Here is a 10,407-nt window from a genome sequence, read left to right as displayed (position 1 = left end):
TTTTTATGCTTTGTGGGTGATGTTTGGGTGCAGGGAGATAGAAAAGTCCTTCAGACAGCTATTCCATCGTTTTTTATAGAAAGATTTATGAGCATTTACTGTTGGTGGTCTTGAGAAGTTGGATTCTGGCAATGTAATAGCAAATGGATTGAATCTGTTACCTGGATAATTTTGCTTTGAAGTGGTATTGAAATATTTTGCTATGTATTTTGGAACAGTATGAAATCAGAGTACATTAATTGTTGAACCTCTTTCTGCCACAGTTACATTTATTAAGTTATGACACTTCTAAAACCCAGGTCCTTTTTAGGGTTACATATAAGCAAAATAACATTACATCTATTTATCATTGTTTATTTTGTGAATTAATGTATCTGTCTAAGGACTTAATGTAGAATTTATTCTAATATTGCAACATTACATCAAGTATTCTGTTAAGGATTCATTTGTTTGATTTGAGTAGTTAGAACTCAAAGATACTCATCTAAAGGAACTGCTACCTATACAAGGGTTAAGAATCCTACCTCAATCCTAAACTCTATATGTATAGTGTATATAAATCTCATTAATTTGAAGGACTATATTTGATAGTGTTTTATATTAAATTGATTCCATTGCAAAGTTTAGATTTAATTTGAAGTTGGAGAAGTAGAAAACTTTAAATACATCCAATTCCAAATCATGCTCCTATGGTTTGGTTGGTTCTGTTGTGAAGTTGCTGGGATATTTTTAATGATTTTGTTAAAATAAGAGAATATTGTGTTGTTGATTTATTAAATCCTGCAAGGTATGTTTGAACTGTGATATGTGCACAGATGGCCCATATATCTCAGTAGGCCTTGACTAGGGAATCTAACCAAGTAACCTGCAGCTTGGTATATGCTACTCCTTATCGTTTGAATTTTTTTTAAAAAACACCTCAATTCTTTCTAGAGCAATGTTCTCTGATAATATGTATACATTAATAAAAGTGTCTTTTCTAATTTAGTTGTCAATGTAAACAAATATTTTTGAACAAGTCAGATGCTTGGTGAAAAACCATACTTATTCAGTTGTACATACATATTGTAAAAATGTTGAGCTTTGGTTCAGCTTTTAGAATATAGTAACAAAGTAACTTTATGAAAAAAAGTGTAACACTTTATAGTTTGAATACAGTAATTTAAATTGTACACTTAAATTGTATGCTTTGGGTAAAAGTTCTGAAATATCATTTTTTTTTAAAAAATGTGCATTCCATTTTTCTTGAAGAACGTATACAAATCTCAGTATAGATCATAAGAGCAACTGCAGGTAATACTATGGCAAGTTCTAATTGTGTTCAGATAGGTTATATACTTTCACATACATGGAATTATTTTCATTTCTGAACTGCATAGTTAACATTTAATATAACTTATGAATATTAAACTAATGTTAATAACTATTCAGTTGTATTAAATTATATAGATTCATATTAATTTTCAGTATATCCATATTTTGTTATCAAACAACTAGTCTTTAACAACTATATTTTAATTAAAACTACTTAAATATGAATGGATTTATATTCAGTAGTAAATGCACTGCAATCCTATATAGTATTTGAGAATAAATATTAGGTATGTTTCCTGCCTTGAGTTTTTTTTTTTTTTTAAATAATAAAGGCGTATAAATAAATAAACCTCACCGAACTGAATTTTGTTTAAAATTACTATGGAAGGATGTGGCTGCAAAATAATATATATATATAAATTCCTGTTTAAATTTTGATTGTGAGCTGTTAACTAGATTTCTTCATTCAAAACAATATATTTAATTATGGATAGGCCTTTATTTCAAAGCATTGTTATTTTTAATAAAGTAGACCTTTGAAAATTGTTTGTAAATTCTAAAGTTTGTAGTGCAAAATGTACAAGGATTAATATTTTGCAAGGTGATTCTTTGTTATTAATCTATAAAATGTTTTAAATTTGAAAAAAAAATGATCTAGGAAGCCTGATATGAGCACAAAGCATAATTTTGAGTTGAAAATAACTCTCATGATCTTATTGGAAATATTCCTGTGTTGTTTTGACCATTCAGGAAGTGTTTTGAGTTTGAAATAAAAGGGTCAAAATACTTCTGGAAAAGTCAGAACACCCCATTTTGAATTACTTGAACCTACATCTTATAATTATAGTACATAAAAGTACAATGTAGTTTGAAAATTGCAACTGCTGTAGAACATATTTTTTCAGAAAAATATTCCCAGATTCAGTCCTTGGCACTTCTATCTAGACCTGAATAAAGTTCTTTTTTGGAAAATATCTACTTTGTATGAAGCTTTTGAAAGTACACCAAAATGGAACTCAAAAACAATTTCAAGCTTTATCTCTCCACAGTATGATTTGAATTATTTTAGAATAATACTTTTAGAAGTATTTGAATTGTTTTAGGATAATACATAGTTTTAGAATAATACAGTCGAGAGTCAGCTTGATTAAGATGTTGGTCTAGGAACAGGGAGATGCAGATTTTAGTTTACCCTCAGCCATGGAAGCTTAGTTTGGTGACTTTGGGCCATTCTCAAGCCAATCTACCTCACAAGATTGTCGTTAGAAGAAAAACAGAAAAAGAGATTGCTCTGTATGCCTTCTTGAGTTCCAGAAAGAAAGATTAAATATAAATCTAACCACTAAATAAGTAATCATCACACATATATCTTTAAAGTGTTTCAGAGAGATCTTTTATGTGAGTAACAATTTCTGAACTATGCAGTCCAAGTTAGTTTAACATGATTGAAATTCCACAGCTCTTGTTCATTGAAAGTTTTCTTACTTGCAAGGTTTCCTGCAGATGGAAAGCTGGCATCTATACACCAAAACATGTCTTGGGTTGATCGATAACGTTTGGCCACTGAAAGATGGGCAAGTTCTATGTTTTGTATATTTAATTAGGAGTAAGAGTCATTCAAACTAGTGGGACTTTATATGGATGATGTGTGTGTGTGATGGTTCAGATTACACAAGCATCTTAGTTTCTGTTTTCTGTGTCAGCATAAAGAATTTTTTTTTTCAAATTACAAGCAGGTTTCACACTAAACTATCAGTATATTTTGCTATAGTGCCAGTGTTTTTATTGTTGTATTAATTGTGCTAGTACAGTAGTTGTCATCTAGACATCTCTACAGTTGCAGCCAACACAGAGAGCAGGATATTTGTTTATAGGCTTTTTCTGTGAATCAGCTATTTGGGGGACAAACCTTGAGAAAGGAACTATCCAAACAGATTCTCAACTTCCACTTAATTGTAAATTCGTGTGTGTGTGTGTGTGTGTCTGTGTGTGTGTGTGTGTGTGTGTGTGTTGGCAGTCTTAAAAGTTATTATTTTGGTGGAATGTTTAATTATTCACATAGATTGCTATGCGAACTTCAGTATCCTTCTGAAACCTACCATATAGCTAAGTCATAGAAAATGAATCATGGCCATTACAAATGGAATTGTGTCTAATGATTTTATTGTTTCAATAACATCAGCATTTCTGACACTTATTGTTTTCAGGATGGTACTAGGAATAATTACGTTATTGATAAATGAATGTAATGCTGGCAATGCTAAATAATTGAGATAAAATTATTAAGAGAACTTGGTATGTTCCATTCCAGTCATTTGGGTGAGCCTCTGACAGTTGAAGCTGACTTGCTTCTTTTAAGAAAAGCTAAGGGAAATGCTCCATTACACCCACCATAGAAGCCTGACAAGAGAGCTCTATCCAAGGCCATAGTATACCTCCCCAAGTCATATATCTGTCAGTACTCTAGTGTAATGTTGTATTACAAAACCTGTGCAAGGGATTTCTTGCAAAAAAAGATATTGGTAGGAAGACCTGAGCTAGGCTATTTTAGCAGCAAGCCCTGTTATTTTACTGCATGCGATTTATGGATTTCTGGATCATAAAAAGGCTTCCTTAAAAACAATTCTAATGTGTTAATCAGTGAATGCATTAATTCGCGTCTTCATTTTGTGTTTTCAGTCCTGTTTTCTGTATGTCATTCCTTGTTTAAAATTTGTTTTTAAAGTATTCTGAATAAATAGAGAGTTGGATTAGAAGACCTCAATTGATTGCATGTCAAAACATTGAGTATATTTCAAGTTTCTTTGGAAATCAATTCGGAGGTCTTCCTCTTTCATTGAAATAGTCTGTCTTATCCTTCCTAAGCTTGGAAACAGACGCAAACATATTTTGCATATTTTACATATATTTTGACTTTTGTGCATTATCACATTCCATTGTATATATAAACAAGAAAAAGAAAGTTCCCATCTTAACTGATCACACATTAATATTGTCTTTTATTCCACCCATACTTTTTCAATAACAGCCAACAATATTTTCAATAGTTGTTTCTTGCCTTAATTTTTTCATGTTTTCTGTAGATTCTTAGTGACATTAATAGCTCAGATACATAAAGGGCATTTACTCTACTGTCTTCAGCAATGGGTCCTAGTTAGGTTCTCTTTCTATTAAAAAAAAAAGACTTTGTGATCAAGTTGATGATCCAAGCTCTGTAAAGGACCTTGGAATACTCACCTCTAATGATCTAAGTGCTAGTGCCCACTGCAACTACATAGCCAAAAAGGCATTAAGAGTTGTTAACCTAATCTTACGTAGCTTTTTCTCTGGTAATATCACACTACTAACTAGAGCATACAAAACATTTGCTAGACCAATACTCGAATACAGCTCATCAGTCTGGAACCCACATTACGTATCTGATATTAGCACAATTGAGAAAGTCCAGAAATATTTCACAAGAAGAGTTCTCCACTCCTCTACTCGTTGTAGAATACCTTATGCCACCAGACTTGAAATTCTAGAACTAGAAAACCTTGAATTACGCCGTCTTCGGTCTGATTTAAGCATGGTATATAAAATCATACATTGCAATGTCCTACCTGTCAATGAATACTTCAGCTTCAACCATAACAACACAAGAACACACAACAGATACAAACTCAAGGTTAACCGCACCAAGCTTGACTGCAGGAAATACGACTTTAGCAACAGAGTGGTCAATGTCTGGAATACTCTACCCGACTCTGTAGTTTCTTCCCAAACCCCAAAAACTTTAACCTTAGACTGTCTACTATTGACCTCACCCCTTTCCTAAGAGGTCTGTAGGGGCGTGCATAAGCGCACCAACGTGCCTACCGTCCCTGTCCTATTGTTTTTTTTATTTTTCTTTTATTTTTCTTATATGTACTCATTTCATGTATTCATAATTATGTATACACTTTTACTTATCTCGTAAACAATTGACAAATAAATAAAATAAAAAAAATAAAATAAAATAAAATAAATAAAGTTCCTTTAATACTGCAGGTTCCTGGGAGCTTCTTTCAACCAATTCAGGCTTGGTCATTGGCATTTTAGATTTCATGCTAAACTTGCAAACTTTATTCTTTTGGAATAAAACATATTCTGACTTTTTTGTGATTTGTAACAAAAGGACAGGTCTAGTGAGTCGTTATGTTTCATTTTTTGATATTACATTATTTATCTGTATGGCAAATTTCGCATGCACTTTTTTCATCTTTACTTCTTTGTTATTAAACTCAGTCTTGGGTAGAATCCAAGAAGTGTTTGAATTCCCATATCTATTCTTAAATTTTAGTGATGGTACAACGATTCCTCAAAAAGCTTCACTGATGGCATTTGGATCCAGTAATATTTGCTTTATAGAATATCTGAAGTGAGCTAATCCTGATGACAGGAAATATAGGAAAAGGTATGGCAGATCCTGGGTATGGAATGAAAAGAAGAATCAGCCTAGAATCCCTGTGTAGTTACAAGTGAAATAATCCTGTTGACCCTTATCTGACTTTAACCAAGTACTTTACTGATTATTAGTTGAGATTCCTATGCATAGGCTTTTAGCAAAAAAAACAACAACTTAATTGAAGCTTCACATTTGGACCTTGTCTTTTGCTCCTGACAGGGACTTAACATAGAAAAAAACTGTCTTATTCTGCTCTTAAATGTAATCAAATCTTTTGATAATAACAAAAATGTATCTTTTCCCTTTCTTAGTAAAGTCCAAGATACCTGTAAAATAATGCAAAGAAGCTGAAGTCTCTGGTCCTGAATATTTTCTAAAACTCGCCCAACATCCTATGATACAAGAGCAAAAAGGCCTAACCAGACCTGGTGAATCTTTGTTTTGAAGGATTTTATTTTTTTCATTTTCTTACTAAATAGCTTTAACCTTTTGGTATTCTGGTATTAAAAAAATGAAGCTCAGTGGCATATTTTTATTAAAATTATATTGGGAATCAATATAATTGTATCTGATTCTAGGCTTGCTAAAAGATGAATTAGAGAAAGAGTTGTTACTAATGACTTATGAATAAATTGCTTATAGGCACAGATTATTTAGTCATTTATTTATATCCCACCTTTAGTATTTATTATAAATAATTCAAAGCAGCAGACGTATCCAACACACTTTCCTTCTCCTCTTTTCCCAACAACAACCTTATGAGGTTGGGCGGAGAGAGTGACTAGTCCAAAGTCACCCAGTCTCCCATTTTCTAGCCTGGTCTTTAACCACTAGACCAAACTGGCAACATATATAGAAAGATGATTACAATGAAATAGAGCCATTGTGATAAAAAAAAGTTGTGTAAAATTTAATCTATAAAATGTTCGTAGACATGTACATTGACATACATACATTTTTACTCTTTTGTTCTTTCTTTTTTTGCTTAACTCATAATTTTTCTTTGTCCCATTTTATTAAAAAAAATGATAATAAATGGGAACATTTCAAAGTCAGTAGCAGAAGTTATATAGAGACAGTTTGGTCTAGTGGTTAAGAGCAAAGCAAAGAGAAATAGCATCATCAGGGCAATTCATGATGTAGAAGAAAGAAAAATCCCTATTTTGAGAGAAAATAGGAGATAACCAAGGAACAATATAAAAGTGCTCTTACTTCTGCACATTGACCTATCCACTTACTGTTTCTAGGTTAAAATTAGACTTTGCAAGTCGTCTGAGTAATACTATCTTTCTACAAGAGGAAGATATTGGCAAACACAGTAAAACTAAAATTTTGCTGAAATATGGGAAAAAGATTGAAAGTGCTCAACAGACATGCAACAGAATTGCTCAGAAAATGGGCCTGATGGAATTGAGTTTTCTGGAAGAAGATACAAACGAATTGGCTGATATCTCAGATTTAAGTAAATAAAATTTTGAAGTCCAATTTTCTGTTTCCCCAAATTGGCATCCAGATAGCACTGAAAACGTATATATAGGATGTGAAAACAATTGGCAGTACACATATCTTTTGTCCTCTGTGTTTGCTTAGTTGAATTTATAGCCACTGTATTCTTCAGTAATAGTGGTTAGCGGAACTATTCTCACCGAATTTGTCTGATTCTTTCCTCTGCAACATCCAAATCTGGACCTGCTTCTACCCAATTACCTTTATTCTTATGAATATGAATAACTGGCAGTGGGAATGTTATTAGCATTCAGCAGATTATTCTGGATGGTACAGAATTATTATAGACCTGAAATGCTAGACCTGAAATATGTAGGATAGCATTTGGAGAAATTAATAACAAAATGTCATAGTAATTGTCAGCCTTCAAGATCTTTTCTACTGCTTTGCATCTTTTGACTGCCATAAGTAACGGGGGGAGGGGATATATCTGGGAAGAGAGCTGGAGGTGTTACATTCTTGTGTTGTATAAATGAGGAGTGGGGGGGGGGGAGTATAAATTCCTGCTCCTAAGTTTCTATTTCCTTGCTTAGCCGCCTTTTCTCTGCGCAACTGCAAATCTTTATCAAAATATGCCAAGGTCAACGGACAGAGGCCTCATCACCACCTGAAGACGCCCACATGACCATATCCAGAACTTTTAATTGGAAGAATCTTTTGAACTTTGGGGGGGGGGGACAATTCCATCCCTCTGTATATGTGATCTGCGCGCCTAATTTCTTAGATTCAGAATTTTACCTGAAGCTACCAGTTCAACTTTCAGTAAAAGATTTCTTTCCTCTAATCTATGGAGCCTAAGTATTTCTTTCTTGGATTTTGAATGGAGCACAGACTGACAGTAATATATTAATCAGTATTCAATTAAGTGGGACAATATGTGAATATGTGTTGGGGCTTTTTGATGCACCTTTTTTTTTTAATGTTTTGATTATTTTGTGTTTTTTATTTTTTTTTGTCTCTTTTTGGATTTTTTGGGGAGTTTTGTATTTAAACCTTTTCTTGAATAAAATAAAATAAAAATAAATGCATACTCTACCAAGACATGTCTACTTTCTCTTTCACTATTGAAAGGATTTTGTAGAAGGTATATAGATTTTCAAAGATGTTCCATACTATTTATGAGCAGTAGCAATTATTGCATTTTAAAACAATGATTTTTCCTAAATTAATTTATTTTAATGATTACTTTCATAATTTTAAATGTTCTGCTTATACATTTTATCTGAGAATGCCAGAGTCTTGTCAGAGGAAAGGGGAAAAAAATCTTTACCTAAAATTTCTGAGCATTTCATAATGGTCAAGATGGGCAGTACATAATGTAAATCCCATAGATAAATAGATCTGTGACAAAATTCACACAGTGATCAGTCTTCTCAAACAACAGCTTAAACTTTTAAAAAGTTTAAGCATTTTTGCTTCTTTCTTGTCAATTGTCCAATTCCCTGATTCTTTTAAGAGTTTTTTCCATGAAGTTTTTTTCCACTTGTAACAGCATCCTTTCTAGAATGGAGCAAATAGTATTTTGTGCAATAACTAGCCAGGTGATACCATTTTACTATTTTATTGTCTGCTTCTTCACTAAAATTTCCTTGACTGAATTGCCAATTTTCTATTCTGTATTTAGTACAATCCTGTGATCACTTTCCATAATCTGAAACATGGGAATGTTTTGTTAAAAAGAAGCCAAATTTTATTTATTTAGAAAAATAAAGAGTAATTTTATTTCAATGTATTCGCCATGCAGTTTTCCCATTTACAGTGGTAGCAGCTTATTTAATACTGTATCAAATTTATCTGCTAAAATGTGATTTATTCAAAGATTTATCATTTTTAAAAGTGGGGTTCTGTGGTTTCTTATCTACAAAGATTTTTAAAATGCTGTGCAACTACCAAATAATGTATACATTAACTTAATTAGATAAATCTTCAAATAGATATTCATACCTGTCTTCCTTAAAAGATTAGAACATGCAAAGAATAAACTATAGTCACTTTTAAATTAAACAGTTGTCTGTGAAAAAACAAGTGCTTATGCTTGTTGTTGCTTTGCTCAGTTGCCCTAAATTGACAGTTTTAATATCTTTCTTTATTAGATCAAGAGATATTTTATAGGAAAATGCTTAAAATGTGCACCAACTTTTGTTCTTGTTTTGGAGAAATCTATTTCAAAAGAATGTATACTTTAAAAGTTAGAAGAGCTAAAAATTGCTAGCAATTTCATTTTTCCAAATTTGCTTAAGACATAACAAAAATACTGAGTTATCATTTCATTTAAATTGCAGGTGCTTCAAAGAATTCATCGGCATTACATTACAGTAGGCATTATATTGATGAAGATTCAGACCTGAAGGGCTTCATTTTGCTTAAATTTAGGCAGGCTATAAATTATTTGTTTTCCCCACTTTAGCGTGTGTTTTTATGTTATGTTATTTCAATACAGTGATGGTTACTTAATATGAATTAATTCTGTAATTCTTAGAGTATGAAATGTAAATAAGTAAAAAGAAAAAAGATACACTGTAAATGAAAATAATAATTTCAAATGTTGATTTTTATTCTGGTTATATTCTTCATATAACTCTTTTGGATTGATTTGATTTTTTTTTTAACGTAACATGTAATTCAACTTTCGAATTCACTACTATGATAGTTGGGTTGGTTCAGTTGGGTTGGCTCAAAAAATTGTTGAACCAATTTATGAAAGTTATGGGGATCAATGACTATTAGCCTTAGTGAGAGTGTGACTGCCTCTGAAAACCATCTGTTGGGGGATTAGTAGGTTTTCTTGTGCAATTGGGTGGCCATTGTGAGAACAGACTGCTGGACTAGATGGACCAGAGTGCATCACAGCAGGGCACTGCTTATGTTATTAAACTTTGACCATGTAAACACAATGTAATGCAATAAGATCAAAGCATGTTTTATTGAATGAGGCATAATCTAATATTTATTAAATCAGATACTACTATTTAGCCATTCTAGGCAGGTAAAATTTGTCCTTTAACAAAATAAGACAACTTCATAATTTCATCTACTAATTAACCCAAACTATAAATCCTAACTATAAATCTCAACATCTACCTATATTTTCCATATAATAAATATTTTTATTAATTCTGAAATCTGGATTATTCCAGAGTATCAATTTACCATAAAAAATA

General features: G+C 32.0%; 1 protein-coding gene across 4 annotated transcripts in view; it reads left to right on the top strand.

The window, feature by feature from the left end:
- MBD5 (methyl-CpG binding domain protein 5) overlaps positions 1–10,407 on the top strand; it is a 158,056-nt gene that overhangs the window by 561 nt on the left and 147,088 nt on the right. The window lies entirely within an intron of this gene.

This window comes from Pseudonaja textilis, chromosome 1 (assembly GCF_049901715.1).
Source record: "Pseudonaja textilis isolate UNSWEBS1 chromosome 1, rPseTex1.2, whole genome shotgun sequence".
Taxonomy (NCBI): Eukaryota; Metazoa; Chordata; class Lepidosauria; order Squamata; family Elapidae; genus Pseudonaja; species Pseudonaja textilis.
The sequence above is the reverse complement of the archived record's forward strand: the minus strand, read 5'-3'. Positions and strand labels throughout refer to the sequence as shown.